Below are 14,588 nucleotides of genomic sequence, written 5' to 3' on the forward strand. Positions count from 1 at the left end.
TGGCATGTATCCTTTCGTGCGAAGGGACTCCTTCATACGAATGGACTTTTAGAATATAAAACAGAATTTTCCACTCTAATCTATACAATATTCAACACACGCTCTATCTGGTATATTCATATAGTGATGGACACACAAAATATGCACTAACAATTTCCCCCTTGTACGTCACTGTCGAATCTTGATCTTTGAAAATGAAAGTTGTGTTTGAATATTTTGCAACTTCAATCAGGCATCTTGATATCTTCTATTAATTCCCCCTTGATTGATGATTCGGACTTGCATTCCCTATGAAATGAATCTTCAGGTCTTGGTTTTGCACAGTTTCCAACCTCCTCTAATCTGCTTAACTGCAATCTTCACGAATAATCATCTACTTGAAACTAATTGATGCAGCATCTCTGTTTCAACGTTAATCACATCCATGTTTGGTTTTTGATTTACCACTTCAGCTCCATCTCTTAATCTTCAAAAACCAAACCAGCAATTGATAGAAACTTCGAATCACCACACTAGTAAACTTCAAGTCTTTGAATACCCAAGAAAATCTGAAAACCCGTTTTCCGTAATCATCTTTAAGCACACTCCTGAGTGATTGATCAGTGTAAACAGTAATCTCCACGACTAGCAAATCTTCATCGGATAACAAATCATCTGGTAACACATTCAGATCTAAGAAACATTCTTCCACAATCAGATTCACATTCTTTCTCTTTAGTCACAATAACAGGTGTATAGTCTTCTCCGTTAGTTCCGGCAGCAACTTAATCAACAAACATCCGCATTCCTTGGCGGTTAGTCCGGAAAACAATTCCTCTGCTTGAAGATAACCATTCTGCCACTTTAGACTATCACAAAGCTGTGATATCTTATATGTATCAACAATACTGATGCATCTCTTGATGCTAATCATGCCGACCGGCTTGACGAAGACCATGGACTCAAACCCTAAGACATCACTCTGACCCAGATCTGAAGAATCTGAACTTCCTATGACATGAGTTCATGAATTCAGATCCTATACATTCCCAGACAATCTGAAGTCGGAACCACCCGAATGTTGTTGCATGTAACGAATTTTAAAAATGCCGGAATTTCAATATATTCTATGAAATTTTTATTTCCCCTCATTTTTGCAAATTCTAACTTCTCTAATCTTTATCACTGAATTTCCCCCTCAAATTTGGCGAATTCAGTCCACTATTTTCACTGAAAAACTCCACTATGCAAAAAATTTGTCATTTTGGTCCTCAAAGGTCAGTTTTTCACCAATGCGGATTTTTCGACTTGGCCCATTAATAGTCAGATAACTCAGATGATAAATATTCTGCATAGGTATCATGATTACCCCACTATCTTCAACAATCTGTGATTGCATCATCAAATCTATTCTCTGAAGTCCCCGACGGTGTCCCCGAACAACCCGTATTTATCGGTAAAATCTCGAAAAAGTTTCAATCACCAAATTTTTTCTAGACACTCGTCTCGTCACTGCGATCAAAAATGCCTTTTTTAGGCATTTGGCTCATTCGTGCGAATGGAGTAGGTCCATTCGTGCGAATGAGATGATGTTTAGAACGAATAAATATGATCCCCTTCGTGCGAAGGGCTGATCCCTTTCGTGCGAAGGGTTAATCCCTTCGCGCGACTGGTTCCTTTGTTCGAACACTGCAGATCACATTTTTTGATCCAAAATCTTTTCTACGAATTTCATGATGATACTCCATAGATCTGAACAAAAATCAATTCCGAATCTAATGATGTCTTCAGTTTCAAAATCTATCTGTGAATTGGCCTTCAATTTGATGTTTTACGTCTAAAACCCCCCTAAAAATCCATAATTCATGAGTGTAGGTGATTCAATCAACTGTTAGATCGATTGAATCGATTTCGTAGCTCTGATACCAATTGTGAGTCCAGGATCCGGCGGGTTTAGATGGAAGTTTGGACGGGATATAACTAATTCGGTAGAATATTATTAGTAAGAAGGAGTAGAAGTAGAATAATCGAAAGCTTCATTCATACCGAAAGAGTTTACATCTTTTACAAGTTGGAGAAATATCTCCAGCATTTCCCCTCTGGGAACCAAAACTTCTCTGAGCTCTCACGCAAATCTACTATATATAGTCTAACCCCTCCGTGCGAATGGAATCTTTCCGTTCGTGCGAGTAGCATGTATCCCTTCGTGCGAATGGACTCCTTCGTACGAATGGACTTTTTACAATACAAAACCAAATTTTCCACTCTCATCTATACAATATTCAACACGCGCTCTATCTAGTCTATTCGTACAGTGACGGACACACAAAATATGCACTAACAGTTAGGACCTGAAAATTTTTACAACAGATACTCATAAGATTTGTTGAGACACTCCAGTTGGAATTTTGTCAATGGGATCAATGTAGATTTTTATAAATTAAATGGTAAATTATCATCAGAAAACGATGTTTTTGACCTTTATGTGAGGTATGATTTTTCATGAATTTTCTATAAACATTTAGATCTCAAGAAAATTACACAAACTCATATGGACTATTTGGCATATCTCATATAATATTCATAATTTTTCTGCATTGTTTAGTTTTATAAATAAAATACACAAACCGACTCAAAAACTAATGTTCTACTGAAACGTTTGTTAACATTAGAGATTGTATCTATTTGGCTATGCAAGGTCTCTTTGAATGTGAAACCTAAATAGATGTGATTGAACACGTTATGTGATATGTACTATAGACTTGCTTTGCATGAAAACGAATTAACTTGAAGTCACCTAATTAGTCACCAACGGGTCGTCAGGTCAACTCGTGCTAAATGGTCAAACATAAGAGTCTTTCCTAAAACATTTAAACAACGAGGTTGTTTGGATTACTTGGGTTTTGTGAACCCACGTGAACATTCACTTATAGACACTAAATGTGATAGGTAGTGGTTAAACGGAAACCTACTATTTGGCTTTTGCATACTCGGATTTACATGTTTGTAGTGGACTAAACAACCTTTATCTTGAAAGTCCCTACTATTATACCGACTAGTTGTCGGGTGGCAAACAGAGTATTAGTTGATAGCGCTATTAGGTTTGACAAACCTCACATTGAGTTGATTTTATATTTCATAATAGGGTTGTAAACGAACTCTATTGTACGTTCTACATTAATTAAGCACATGAAGAAAAATGTATGTAGCATTTGTCAACAAAGATTGCTTTGGTTTTTGCTTGAATGGTATCTAAACTGGACAAGTGAAAGCCAATAGAGCAGGCACTTTAATTGTTGATTTTCAATGCTAAACTATCTAGGATTCTTGTGCATTATGTTAACAATAGGCATTATGAGATCCACCTCATTAGTGTAAATTAATTGTTTTCTTAATTTTGTCATCATATAAGTACTTGAGATAATAACTCGTGGTTAGTCAATCAAACTTTTAAGATAGCAACTTGTATGTCTTCTCATAGTCACATTTAAAAAACATATTAGCGATGATATTCTAATCTCGGTAGTTAAATAAAAATTACAAATAAAGAAATAAGCCAATAACGACGAAAATGAAGATATATATTCTTCTATCATGAGATGGTGGTGGCGTATTCATATAGACAACTTTAACTAACACTTACCCTGACGAGGGTAACCTCTACAATGAGATGCAATGTGGTGCTAAAGAGAGTCTTGTGTCCAAATCCGATGGTATTTTATATCATCTGAATCGCATCTGGATTCCTAATTGTGATAACCTTTGAGATTTTCTGATGAAGGAGGCACACAAATCGAGGTATTATATTCATCCTGGTGCTGATAAGATGTACCACGATATGCGTACATCCTATTGGTGGCCTGGAATGAAGAAAGATATCGCCACCTTCGTTTCGAAATGTCTCACTTGTTCAAAGGTTAAAGCCGAACATCAACGTCCCTCTGGCTTGCTCGAACAACCAGAAATCCCTGTCTGGAAATGGGAGAGCATTGCGATGGACTTTATTACCAAGTTTCCTCGTACTTCGTCTGGTCATGACAGTATTTGGGTAATCATTGACCGATTGACCAAATCCGCTCACTTTCTCCCCATTCGTGAAGATTACAAAGTCGAGAGATTAGCTCGTATCTACACGGATGAAATCATTTGTCGTCATATGGTATCCCCATTGACATCATCTTTGATCATGATGGTCGCTTTACGTCTCGTCTTTGGCAAACTTTTCAATCCGCTATGGGTACTCTTCTCAACTTTAGCACCGTTTTTCACCCTTAGTCTGACGACCAAACCGAGCGTACTATCCAAACTCTAGAGGATATGCTTCGTTCTTGCGTAATTGATTTCAGTGGCAACTGGGATATGCACTTGCCTTTGATCTAATTCTCGTACAACAACAATTATCACTCGAGTATTCAAATGGCACCTTTCGAGGCATTGTATGGTTGTAAGTGTCGTTCGCCTATTTGTTGGCACGAGATCGGGGAAGCTGAAATCACCAGTCCCGAGCTTATACAAGAGACAACGGACAAGATTTTACAGGTTCGAGACAACTTGCTGAAAGCCAGAAGCCGACAAAAGAGTTACGCTGACAAGCGCCGCAAACCTTTGGAATTCGAAGTATGTGACTTTGTACTTCTCAAGGTATCCCCTTGGAAGGGCGTAGTTCATTTTGGTAAGAAAGGGAAACTTGCACCTCGCTATGTAGGTCCTTTCAAGATTCTCGAAAGGATTAGCAAGGTAGCGTATCGACTGGACCTACCTGAAGAACTCAACAACGTTCATCCTGTCTTCCACGTCTCAAACTTGAAGAAATGTCTAGCTGAGGAAGGACTTCAAGTTCCACTCGAAGATCTTCAAATCAACTAGACTTTACACTTCGTGGAGAAACCTGTCGAGATCATGGACCGAGGAGTTAAGCAATTAAGGCGCAGTCGAATTCCTATCGTCAAGGTTCGATGGGAAGGAAAACATGGCACTGAGTTTACTTGGGAACTCGAAAGTGATATAAAAGCTAAGTATCCGCATCTGTTCTGTAACGCCCCAAAAATAAAAACTCAATAAAACAAGTGAGGATAAATAACAAACTTAACATAATTAAGGATTTATGGCAAGATGGTAGTGAAATGTAGTTTAAAGATTAGATTTGTAATTAGCAACTAAGTGAAGGGGGTAAAGTGCAAAGTGATTAAACTTAAATTAGTAAAAAAAAAAAAAAAACAAACAAACTAAACCCCAAACACAGTGAGTGTGTCTGGGGGAACGATCGAACAAGGAAGGAGGAGGGGGAAACCCTAAACTCAAGAAATCAAGTAATTGAAGCCTAAAATCATAAGAAAATCCAGTGCATGAGCCATCTTATCGATCATCTAAGCATACCTAGTGAAGTGGTAAGTCGAATTTCTGGATTTGGTGAATTGTAGAAAAAGGGTTTCAACCCAATCATAAATTCATGGTATGATTTGTGTTGATTAGATGTTAGGGTTACTCCCTAGAGTGGAAATCATGTTTGATTTTAGTTAAATTGAAAGAAAAATTTATAAACCTACATGTAGTAGTAGAGATGATGATATGGATGATTATACATGTTCAATGCTTGTGTGATGTTGATACTTGATGTTGATTGTAAGAAGTAATTGTTAGATAATGGTATAAAAGTTATATAATTCTAGTTGGAATTGATAATCTATGTTATGAATTAGGAAGATGAACATGAGAATATTTGTACATTATGCTTTAAATGCGAAACCCGCCAAGTGTTTGATAAAATGCCTACAAAGTTTGTGTAAAATAGTTACTTTTGACAGCCTTAGATAGTCATCTTGTAAAGGCCGTATTTCATTCGTTATTAGGAGTTAGACAACGAGCCTTATATCGTTGAAAAGGCTGTTTCGCATATTACATTTCATATTTGGTCATAAGAGGCTGGTTATGAGATTTAGTGGGTCAAAACAGCATGAAAAGTTAGTAAATTCGTTTTGACAGCAAGCTGTTTGGAAGCATTTCAGCTTCTGTGCTGATTTTGTAAAAATCATATAAAATCATAGGAATGTCCGATTGTTACGATCTTTATATGCTTAGAAAGATCTCTGAGTGTAGATCATTTCATATTTGAACATGAAGAACTGAATCAGAAGATAAATGGGTTAAAATGTGTCGTGAACAGCTGCTGCGCAGAAAGTTGCTGCACATTTTTAGTATAAATATTAAGTAAAAATAGTTGTATTGTTATGCACACTTGTATGAATCATGAACTACTGATTTTAATAAATTATTAGTAAGTTATTTGATTGTTTTAAGTGTCTAAAACACTTACCAACTAGTCTATGCATATGATTGCACCAACGGGTCGAAACGGGTTGTTGATAGAAAATAGTAGAATGGATGTGTAAAAAAAACCAAGGTGTTAAGAAATGGTATGAAATGTTTAATGTATGAAACAAGTTGCCTAACTTAGAAAATGTTATCATTCTAAGTATGGAATTTTGAAAGAATAATGAACATGATGTAAATACATAATTATGCATGCTAGAAGCTCATGTATGACTTTTGTGATGATGGAATGATAAAATGTACAGAATTGGAATGAAATAATTGTTAAAATAGGACTTGTGTATGTTATAATGGACTAGTGAAAGTCAATGTGACCCATGTGTTGGAAATGGATGTTATTATGTATAAGCATATATGCTAACAATGTTGTAAACATGATAGCTTGAAAGAATAAGAACCATGTCAAGATGGACCAACTCATGGGAAGCAAACGGGTCAAAGAGGAGGCAAAGAAACTAGCATAAACATGATGAGCACAAGGTAAGTGATTTCTATAATCACTTCTTTAGTTGTTTAAGTAATATAATGTTTTAATTATTAAGTTCATATGAAGTTGAGGTCAAATCAATAGATTATTTTGATAAATGCACGAATGGGTCGAATAATTTATAGATAAATAACAAGCCGAATACGTATAAGTTAAGAAATTCCTTAACTCGGATGTTGGACTTCAAGGTCACATGATAGAATATTAAATTACAATCATATAGGAAGAAACGTGACGCAAAACGGATGAAAAATGAGAGAGTTATGTCCGTTTCGGTAAGGATTAATGGCTAGGAAAAGTGCAGAGTTGACACGGCCGGGTGGTGAACTGACACGGCCGGGTGAAGGTTCTGTCAAAAATATTATTTATGTGATTTATGCGCCGTAGGTTGCGGTATATTATCCGTGAATTACGACGGGCCTCCCAAACATGATTTCGAGTGTTTCCTTGACGATTATAAGTTGTAAACCCAAGTCTAAGCCTCATGTAATTTATATAAGAGTGTGTTAGATGTATGTAATGAGGTTGGACATGTATTACATGTAAATGTATACAAAAATACGTACGGAACACGTAGGTATGAATACATGATTGTAGGTATGATTAAATGTATTTTAGGTATGTAGATGTGTATGATTGTAAGATTGTATGTGTGCAAGTATGTGCGAATGCATGATTTGGATGCACTTGAGAATTAGCGTTACTAATAATGCCCTTGGGTTTGGAATATAAGTTAATTGGATGCATTTAAATGGTTGACGTCCTTTTTATGAAGATGTAGTAAATGAATATGTTGAGATTACGGGTTTGGCTAACCAAGTTATTATTGAGTATGTTTGAAAGTGCAGGTTATGAATGTCGGACTTTCAAAGTGTTGATATAATAATGAAACGGTTGAATCTTGAAAGGATAATCGGATTGAAGTAACTTATGCGGTTAGAATATGCTGTGGACGTTTTAGTTTATACAACATTTTATGTTTGGTCGTCATCATCTACCAACGGGTTAGTTGTTTGAAAATATACGTCATACCCATTTAATTGGGTAATCGAATGCGCGAGAGAAATGAAAGTACATACACGAATGGAACTAAAGTGACGGTTTTATAAGTAAATAAGTAAATGACTAACTTTTTAAAGCTTTGTTGTTGAATGTAGGTAAATCCTCAATTCAGGCGACTTGGAGAATCGGAGCGAGCGCGTGTTCATGTTATGTCATACCAAACGCTTCCGCTAGCTTGTTCAAATGTTTTTAGTCCAAAATTTGTTGTATTGGTTCTTAGTAGTATTTTGTCGAATGAATCGTAGAATTGTATCTAGTTTGATTATGTTTAAAACAGGGGAATGCTCGTTTTATGGACGGGTCATGCCCAATTTTTGTTAAATTAATGCACCTGCGTTATTGATATTATCATTTAATATTCCGAAAAGTTGGACACTTTTAAGAAAATTTTTATATTTCTAGTGTCCTTTAGTCGTCTTTTATTAGACGCAAATGCGGACGTAACAAGTTGGTATCAGAGCCTAGGTTTGAGGGATTCGAGCAAGAGTAATAGTGCTTGAACTCAAATCGAAGGCTCGTGCAAAAGTGTGTGCTCGCTCCGAGGTCGCCAATGAGGTAAAATTTTAAGTATTCGTTTAATACGAGTATGATGTAAATATTTAAGCTATATATATATATATACGGGAAGTAAAGTTGGAGGTTAAACGAGAAGTTCAGGGACCGTATGGCTGGAACCGAACCGAAAAAAAAACAATTAATAAGCTCAAAACAAAGAATGCAGCGATTTTAGTAAACGTGAGGCCGTCGCCGACGGGATGTTATCCGTCGCCGACGCCCCTTTTTGGGCCGACGCCCTATTTAACTGCTTACGGGAACTCTGGCCGACGCCCTTTTTAAAAGCCCGTCGCCGACGGGCATCTTATCCGTCGCCGACGGCTTACATAATTTCAGTCCGCTGAAATTTCAAGTTTTCATAATTTTAACTAACCGTCCATCCCGGAAGCCCGATTCACGGTTCCATTGAGTTCTTATGAGACTAAGTAAGCCGTGTAGGGATAGAACAAATTGATAGTGAATGGTTGTGCGTAACGGTATGAAACAAAAGACGAATGTATGAAGTGAAGCTCGAAATGTAAGAATGTAAATAAGTAATATGGACTAATGAACTATGATGTGTTGAAAGCTTATGATCCGTATTAAATGTAAACATGACATTGTGTAGATGGCTGATGCAAGCAACGTTAATGATGATGATGATACTAATGTGTTAAATGTTTTGTGAAGGGTAAGCGCAATTGTTGGAAGAGATGATCCGTGAATGCGGTCTAGGACCGGCATCGAGGCAAGTAATGAAACAAATTGACCCCAGGTACGTAAACCTAACGTATGGGCGTATGAAATGGTATGGTTAAGCAAGTGAAAGAAAAATTTTGAACAAATTATGATAACGACATGGTAAATAACTTTTGAAAATGTTACACGAGCCGAAACTGAATTCTTCGGACATAAGGTGGCAATTACGCGAAGACACGAAACTAGTACGTGGAATGTGTACCTGGCCAATACACAAGAAACGTATGAAGTTCGTGAGACCGTGATAATTATTACAGGTATGTCCGATAGAGTTTGGTAGCAGCTAGGCGTGTGGGTGAAATGGGTAGTAAGACTCTCGGGGGATTGAGAGTACCTTCAAGGAATGAAGTATGCGAATGCAATGCTTGAATCCGCGAGACGGATTCAAGGAATGAAGTATGCGAATGCAATGCTTGAATCCGCGAGACGGATTCAAGGAATGAAGTATGCGAATGCAATGCTTGAATCCGCGAGACGGATTCAAGGAATGAAGTATGCGAATGCAATGCTTGAATCCGCGAGACGGATTCAAGGAATGAAGTATACGAATGCAATGCTTGAATCCGCGAGACGGATTCAAGGAATGAAATATGCGAATGAAATGATTGAATCCACAAGACGAATTCAAGGAATGAAATATACGAATGCAATGCTTGAATCCGCGAGACGGATTCAAGGAATGAAATATGCGAATGAAATGATTGAATCCACAAGACGAATTCAAGGAATGAAAGAGGTGAATGCAATATTTGAATTCATGAGACAGATTCAAAACGTGAAAGGTACGAAAGGTATGAGTAAGGTGTTCGAATCCGTGAAATGGACTTAAGGTATAAACGACTAAGGCTAGTCTACTTGAGAAGAAGCCAATAGTCTGACCATAATTATGTCATACAAGTCATATAAGTAAACATAAAGCAAATGAACAAAAGTATGATAGGAGTGAAAATATCCGAAGGTGTAAGGAATTACGAACCAGACAAGTAAATGTTTCTTAAGTGATATGATTCAAACTATGCTTAAATTTTCATATATATATTTATATATATATGAATGTATTTATGTGAATGCGTTGCATGCGAGAGGGTCGAAAGGATAAACGGGTCATGCGGGTCAGATGGCGATTGCCATTGGGCTCGTTAGTTAATGTTTTGATATTTTAAGTTTTGTACTCGTAGGTGAGCTTGATGAATGGACACGCAATGTCACTAATCGGAAAGGAATGATCTACGTAAGGTATGGATAACAAATCAACGGAATCTACTTCCGTCAGGTATGTATAAAAAGAGTTATAACTTAAATAGGAGGTTATGACTCGACTAGAGACTGATGTAATAGAATATATATATATATATATATATATACAAACCGAAATGCAAAAATGTAGAACGAATTTCAAAATGTTCGTAGTGATCGCCAAGTGGTATAGAACTTGAATGCTCGTAACTGTGGAAATCCTGATAGAATGTAAGAGATGACAAGTATCATAAGAAATACTAACCTTGATGCTCGGCTTGTTGGTCATGTTCATTTGAACAAGACATTGTAGAAAAGATAAGCATGGCATAAATAACAATGGTACCATGGAAATAATGCTTAGTTTTCGTGTTAAGTATGGATACGTGAGTTTAAGAGAGGTGATTTTGGTTGTAACAATAAGTCTTTGGATGATTATAATATGCGTATGATAATATATCGACCCCTCCTATGAGCTTAAGGGTAATCAGAAGTAAAGATAGTAATGGAATGTTTAGGATGGCTCATAGTGAACAAAATGAAAGATAGCATATGATGTATGAGTAGAATGAAATAAATCGACTTATTTCAATTAGTAAACATATGAATGTAATATGCTTAAATAGGATGTTAGAAACAAGTCATAGACTTAGTTTGTATGGTTAATAACTGTATACAATTGAAATAAATTCGATGAATGAAGCGCTAGTGATGGTATGTGCTAGGAGCTAGCAGTATAAAGTGAAAACGACACTAATAAGAGCTCTGGATCAGATTCTGACTTTAATGCGATTAAGAAAGTAATTTACTCGATTTAAGAACGGAGGGACAATACGTACAAAGACGTTTATGAATGAATGAAACTCTTGCCAAGATCTCGAATACATCCATGTGGTGTTAAGCCTCGTGAATGAAAAGATGAAAAAGTAGGAATAGAATTGGTCCAGTTGAAATGAGAAAGGTTTCGAGGACGTAACCTCTTTTAAGGGGGGTATATTTGTAACGCCCCAAAAATAAAAACTCAATAAAACAAGTGAGGATAAATAACAAACTTAACATAATTAAGGATTTATGGCAAGATGGTAGTGAAATGTAGTTTAAAGATTAGATTTGTAATTAGCAACTAAGTGAAGGGGGTAAAGTGCAAAGTGATTAAACTTAAATTAGTAAAAAAAAAAAAAAACAAACAAACTAAACCCCAAACACAGTGAGTGTGTCTGGGGGAACGATCGAACAAGGAAGGAGGAGGGGGAAACCCTAAACTCAAGAAATCAAGTAATTGAAGCCTAAAATCATAAGAAAATCCAGTGCATGAGCCATCTTATCGATCATCTAAGCATACCTAGTGAAGTGGTAAGTCGAATTTCTGGATTTGGTGAATTGTAGAAAAAGGGTTTCAACCCAATCATAAATTCATGGTATGATTTGTGTTGATTAGATGTTAGGGTTACTCCCTAGAGTGGAAATCATGTTTGATTTTAGTTAAATTGAAAGAAAAATTTATAAACCTACATGTAGTAGTAGAGATGATGATATGGATGATTATACATGTTCAATGCTTGTGTGATGTTGATACTTGATGTTGATTGTAAGAAGTAATTGTTAGATAATGGTATAAAAGTTATATAATTATAGTTGGAATTGATAATCTATGTTATGAATTAGGAAGATGAACATGAGAATATTTGTACATTATGCTTTAAATGCGAAACCCGCCAAGTGTTTGATAAAATGCCTACAAAGTTTGTGTAAAATAGTTACTTTTGACAGCCTTAGATAGTCATCTTGTAAAGGCCGTATTTCATTCGTTATTAGGAGTTAGACAACGAGCCTTATATCGTTGAAAAGGCTGTTTCGCATATTACATTTCATATTTGGTCATAAGAGGCTGGTTATGAGATTTAGTGGGTCAAAACAGCATGAAAAGTTAGTAAATTCGTTTTGACAGCAAGCTGTTTGGAAGCATTTCAGCTTCTGTGCTGATTTTGTAAAAATCATATAAAATCATAGGAATGTCCGATTGTTACGATCTTTATATGCTTAGAAAGATCTCTGAGTGTAGATCATTTCATATTTGAACATGAAGAACTGAATCAGAAGATAAATGGGTTAAAATGTGTCGTGAACAGCTGCTGCGCAGAAAGTTGCTGCACATTTTTAGTATAAATATTAAGTAAAAATAGTTGTATTGTTATGCACACTTGTATGAATCATGAACTACTGATTTTAATAAATTATTAGTAAGTTATTTGATTGTTTTAAGTGTCTAAAACACTTACCAACTAGTCTATGCATATGATTGCACCAACGGGTCGAAACGGGTTGTTGATAGAAAATAGTAGAATGGATGTGTAAAAAAAACCAAGGTGTTAAGAAATGGTATGAAATGTTTAATGTATGAAACAAGTTGCCTAACTTAGAAAATGTTATCATTCTAAGTATGGAATTTTGAAAGAATAATGAACATGATGTAAATACATAATTATGCATGCTAGAAGCTCATGTATGACTTTTGTGATGATGGAATGATAAAATGTACAGAATTGGAATGAAATAATTGTTAAAATAGGACTTGTGTATGTTATAATGGACTAGTGAAAGTCAATGTGACCCATGTGTTGGAAATGGATGTTATTATGTATAAGCATATATGCTAACAATGTTGTAAACATGATAGCTTGAAAGAATAAGAACCATGTCAAGATGGACCAACTCATGGGAAGCAAACGGGTCAAAGAGGAGGCAAAGAAACTAGCATAAACATGATGAGCACAAGGTAAGTGATTTCTATAATCACTTCTTTAGTTGTTTAAGTAATATAATGTTTTAATTATTAAGTTCATATGAAGTTGAGGTCAAATCAATAGATTATTTTGATAAATGCACGAATGGGTCGAATAATTTATAGATAAATAACAAGCCGAATACGTATAAGTTAAGAAATTCCTTAACTCGGATGTTGGACTTCAAGGTCACATGATAGAATATTAAATTACAATCATATAGGAAGAAACGTGACGCAAAACGGATGAAAAATGAGAGAGTTATGTCCGTTTCGGTAAGGATTAATGGCTAGGAAAAGTGCAGAGTTGACACGGCCGGGTGGTGAACTGACACGGTCGGGTGAAGGTTCTGTCAAAAATATTATTTATGTGATTTATGCGCCGTAGGTTGCGGTATATTATCCGTGAATTACGACGGGCCTCCCAAACATGATTTCGAGTGTTTCCTTGACGATTATAAGTTGTAAACCCAAGTCTAAGCCTCATGTAATTTATATAAGAGTGTGTTAGATGTATGTAATGAGGTTGGACATGTATTACATGTAAATGTATACAAAAATACGTACGGAACACGTAGGTATGAATACATGATTGTAGGTATGATTAAATGTATTTTAGGTATGTAGATGTGTATGATTGTAAGATTGTATGTGTGCAAGTATGTGCGAATGCATGATTTGGATGCACTTGAGAATTAGCGTTACTAATAATGCCCTTGGGTTTGGAATATAAGTTAATTGGATGCATTTAAATGGTTGACGTCCTTTTTATGAAGATGTAGTAAATGAATATGTTGAGATTACGGGTTTGGCTAACCAAGTTATTATTGAGTATGTTTGAAAGTGCAGGTTATGAATGTCGGACTTTCAAAGTGTTGATATAATAATGAAACAGTTGAATCTTGAAAGGATAATCGGATTGAAGTAACTTATGCGGTTAGAATATGCTGTGGACGTTTTAGTTTATACAACATTTTATGTTTGGTCGTCATCATCTACCAACGGGTTAGTTGTTTGAAAATATACGTCATACCCATTTAATTGGGTAATCGAATGCGCGAGAGAAATGAAAGTACATACACGAATGGAACTAAAGTGACGGTTTTATAAGTAAATAAGTAAATGACTAACTTTTTAAAGCTTTGTTGTTGAATGTAGGTAAATCCTCAATTCAGGCGACTTGGAGAATCGGAGCGAGCGCGTGTTCATGTTATGTCATACCAAACGCTTCCGCTAGCTTGTTCAAATGTTTTTAGTCCAAAATTTGTTGTATTGGTTCTTAGTAGTATTTTGTCGAATGAATCGTAGAATTGTATCTAGTTTGATTATGTTTAAAACAGGGGAATGCTCGTTTTATGGACGGGTCATGCCCAATTTTTGTTAAATTAATGCACCTGCGTTATTGATATTATCATTTAA

At 35.9% G+C, this 14,588-nt stretch overlaps 1 long non-coding RNA gene across 9 annotated transcripts; it reads left to right on the forward strand.

Annotated features, from left to right (window-relative positions):
- Positions 1-5,034: 5,034 nt before the first annotated feature.
- Positions 5,035-14,588, forward strand: LOC110928937. 9 transcript variants are annotated; one of them, XR_004888495.1, is made up of 7 exons: positions 5,035-5,366; positions 6,691-6,789; positions 7,645-7,731; positions 9,083-10,424; positions 13,065-13,163; positions 14,019-14,174; positions 14,328-14,588. It is a non-coding gene; the product is annotated as an uncharacterized LOC110928937 (long non-coding RNA). The 9 variants fall into 9 exon arrangements; XR_004888496.1 differs by having other exon boundaries at positions 9,083-9,167; positions 10,330-10,424; positions 13,065-14,174; XR_004888497.1 differs by having other exon boundaries at positions 9,083-9,167; positions 10,330-10,387; positions 13,065-14,174.

Source organism: Helianthus annuus, chromosome 3 (assembly GCF_002127325.2).
Source record: "Helianthus annuus cultivar XRQ/B chromosome 3, HanXRQr2.0-SUNRISE, whole genome shotgun sequence".
Taxonomy (NCBI): Eukaryota; Viridiplantae; Streptophyta; class Magnoliopsida; order Asterales; family Asteraceae; genus Helianthus; species Helianthus annuus.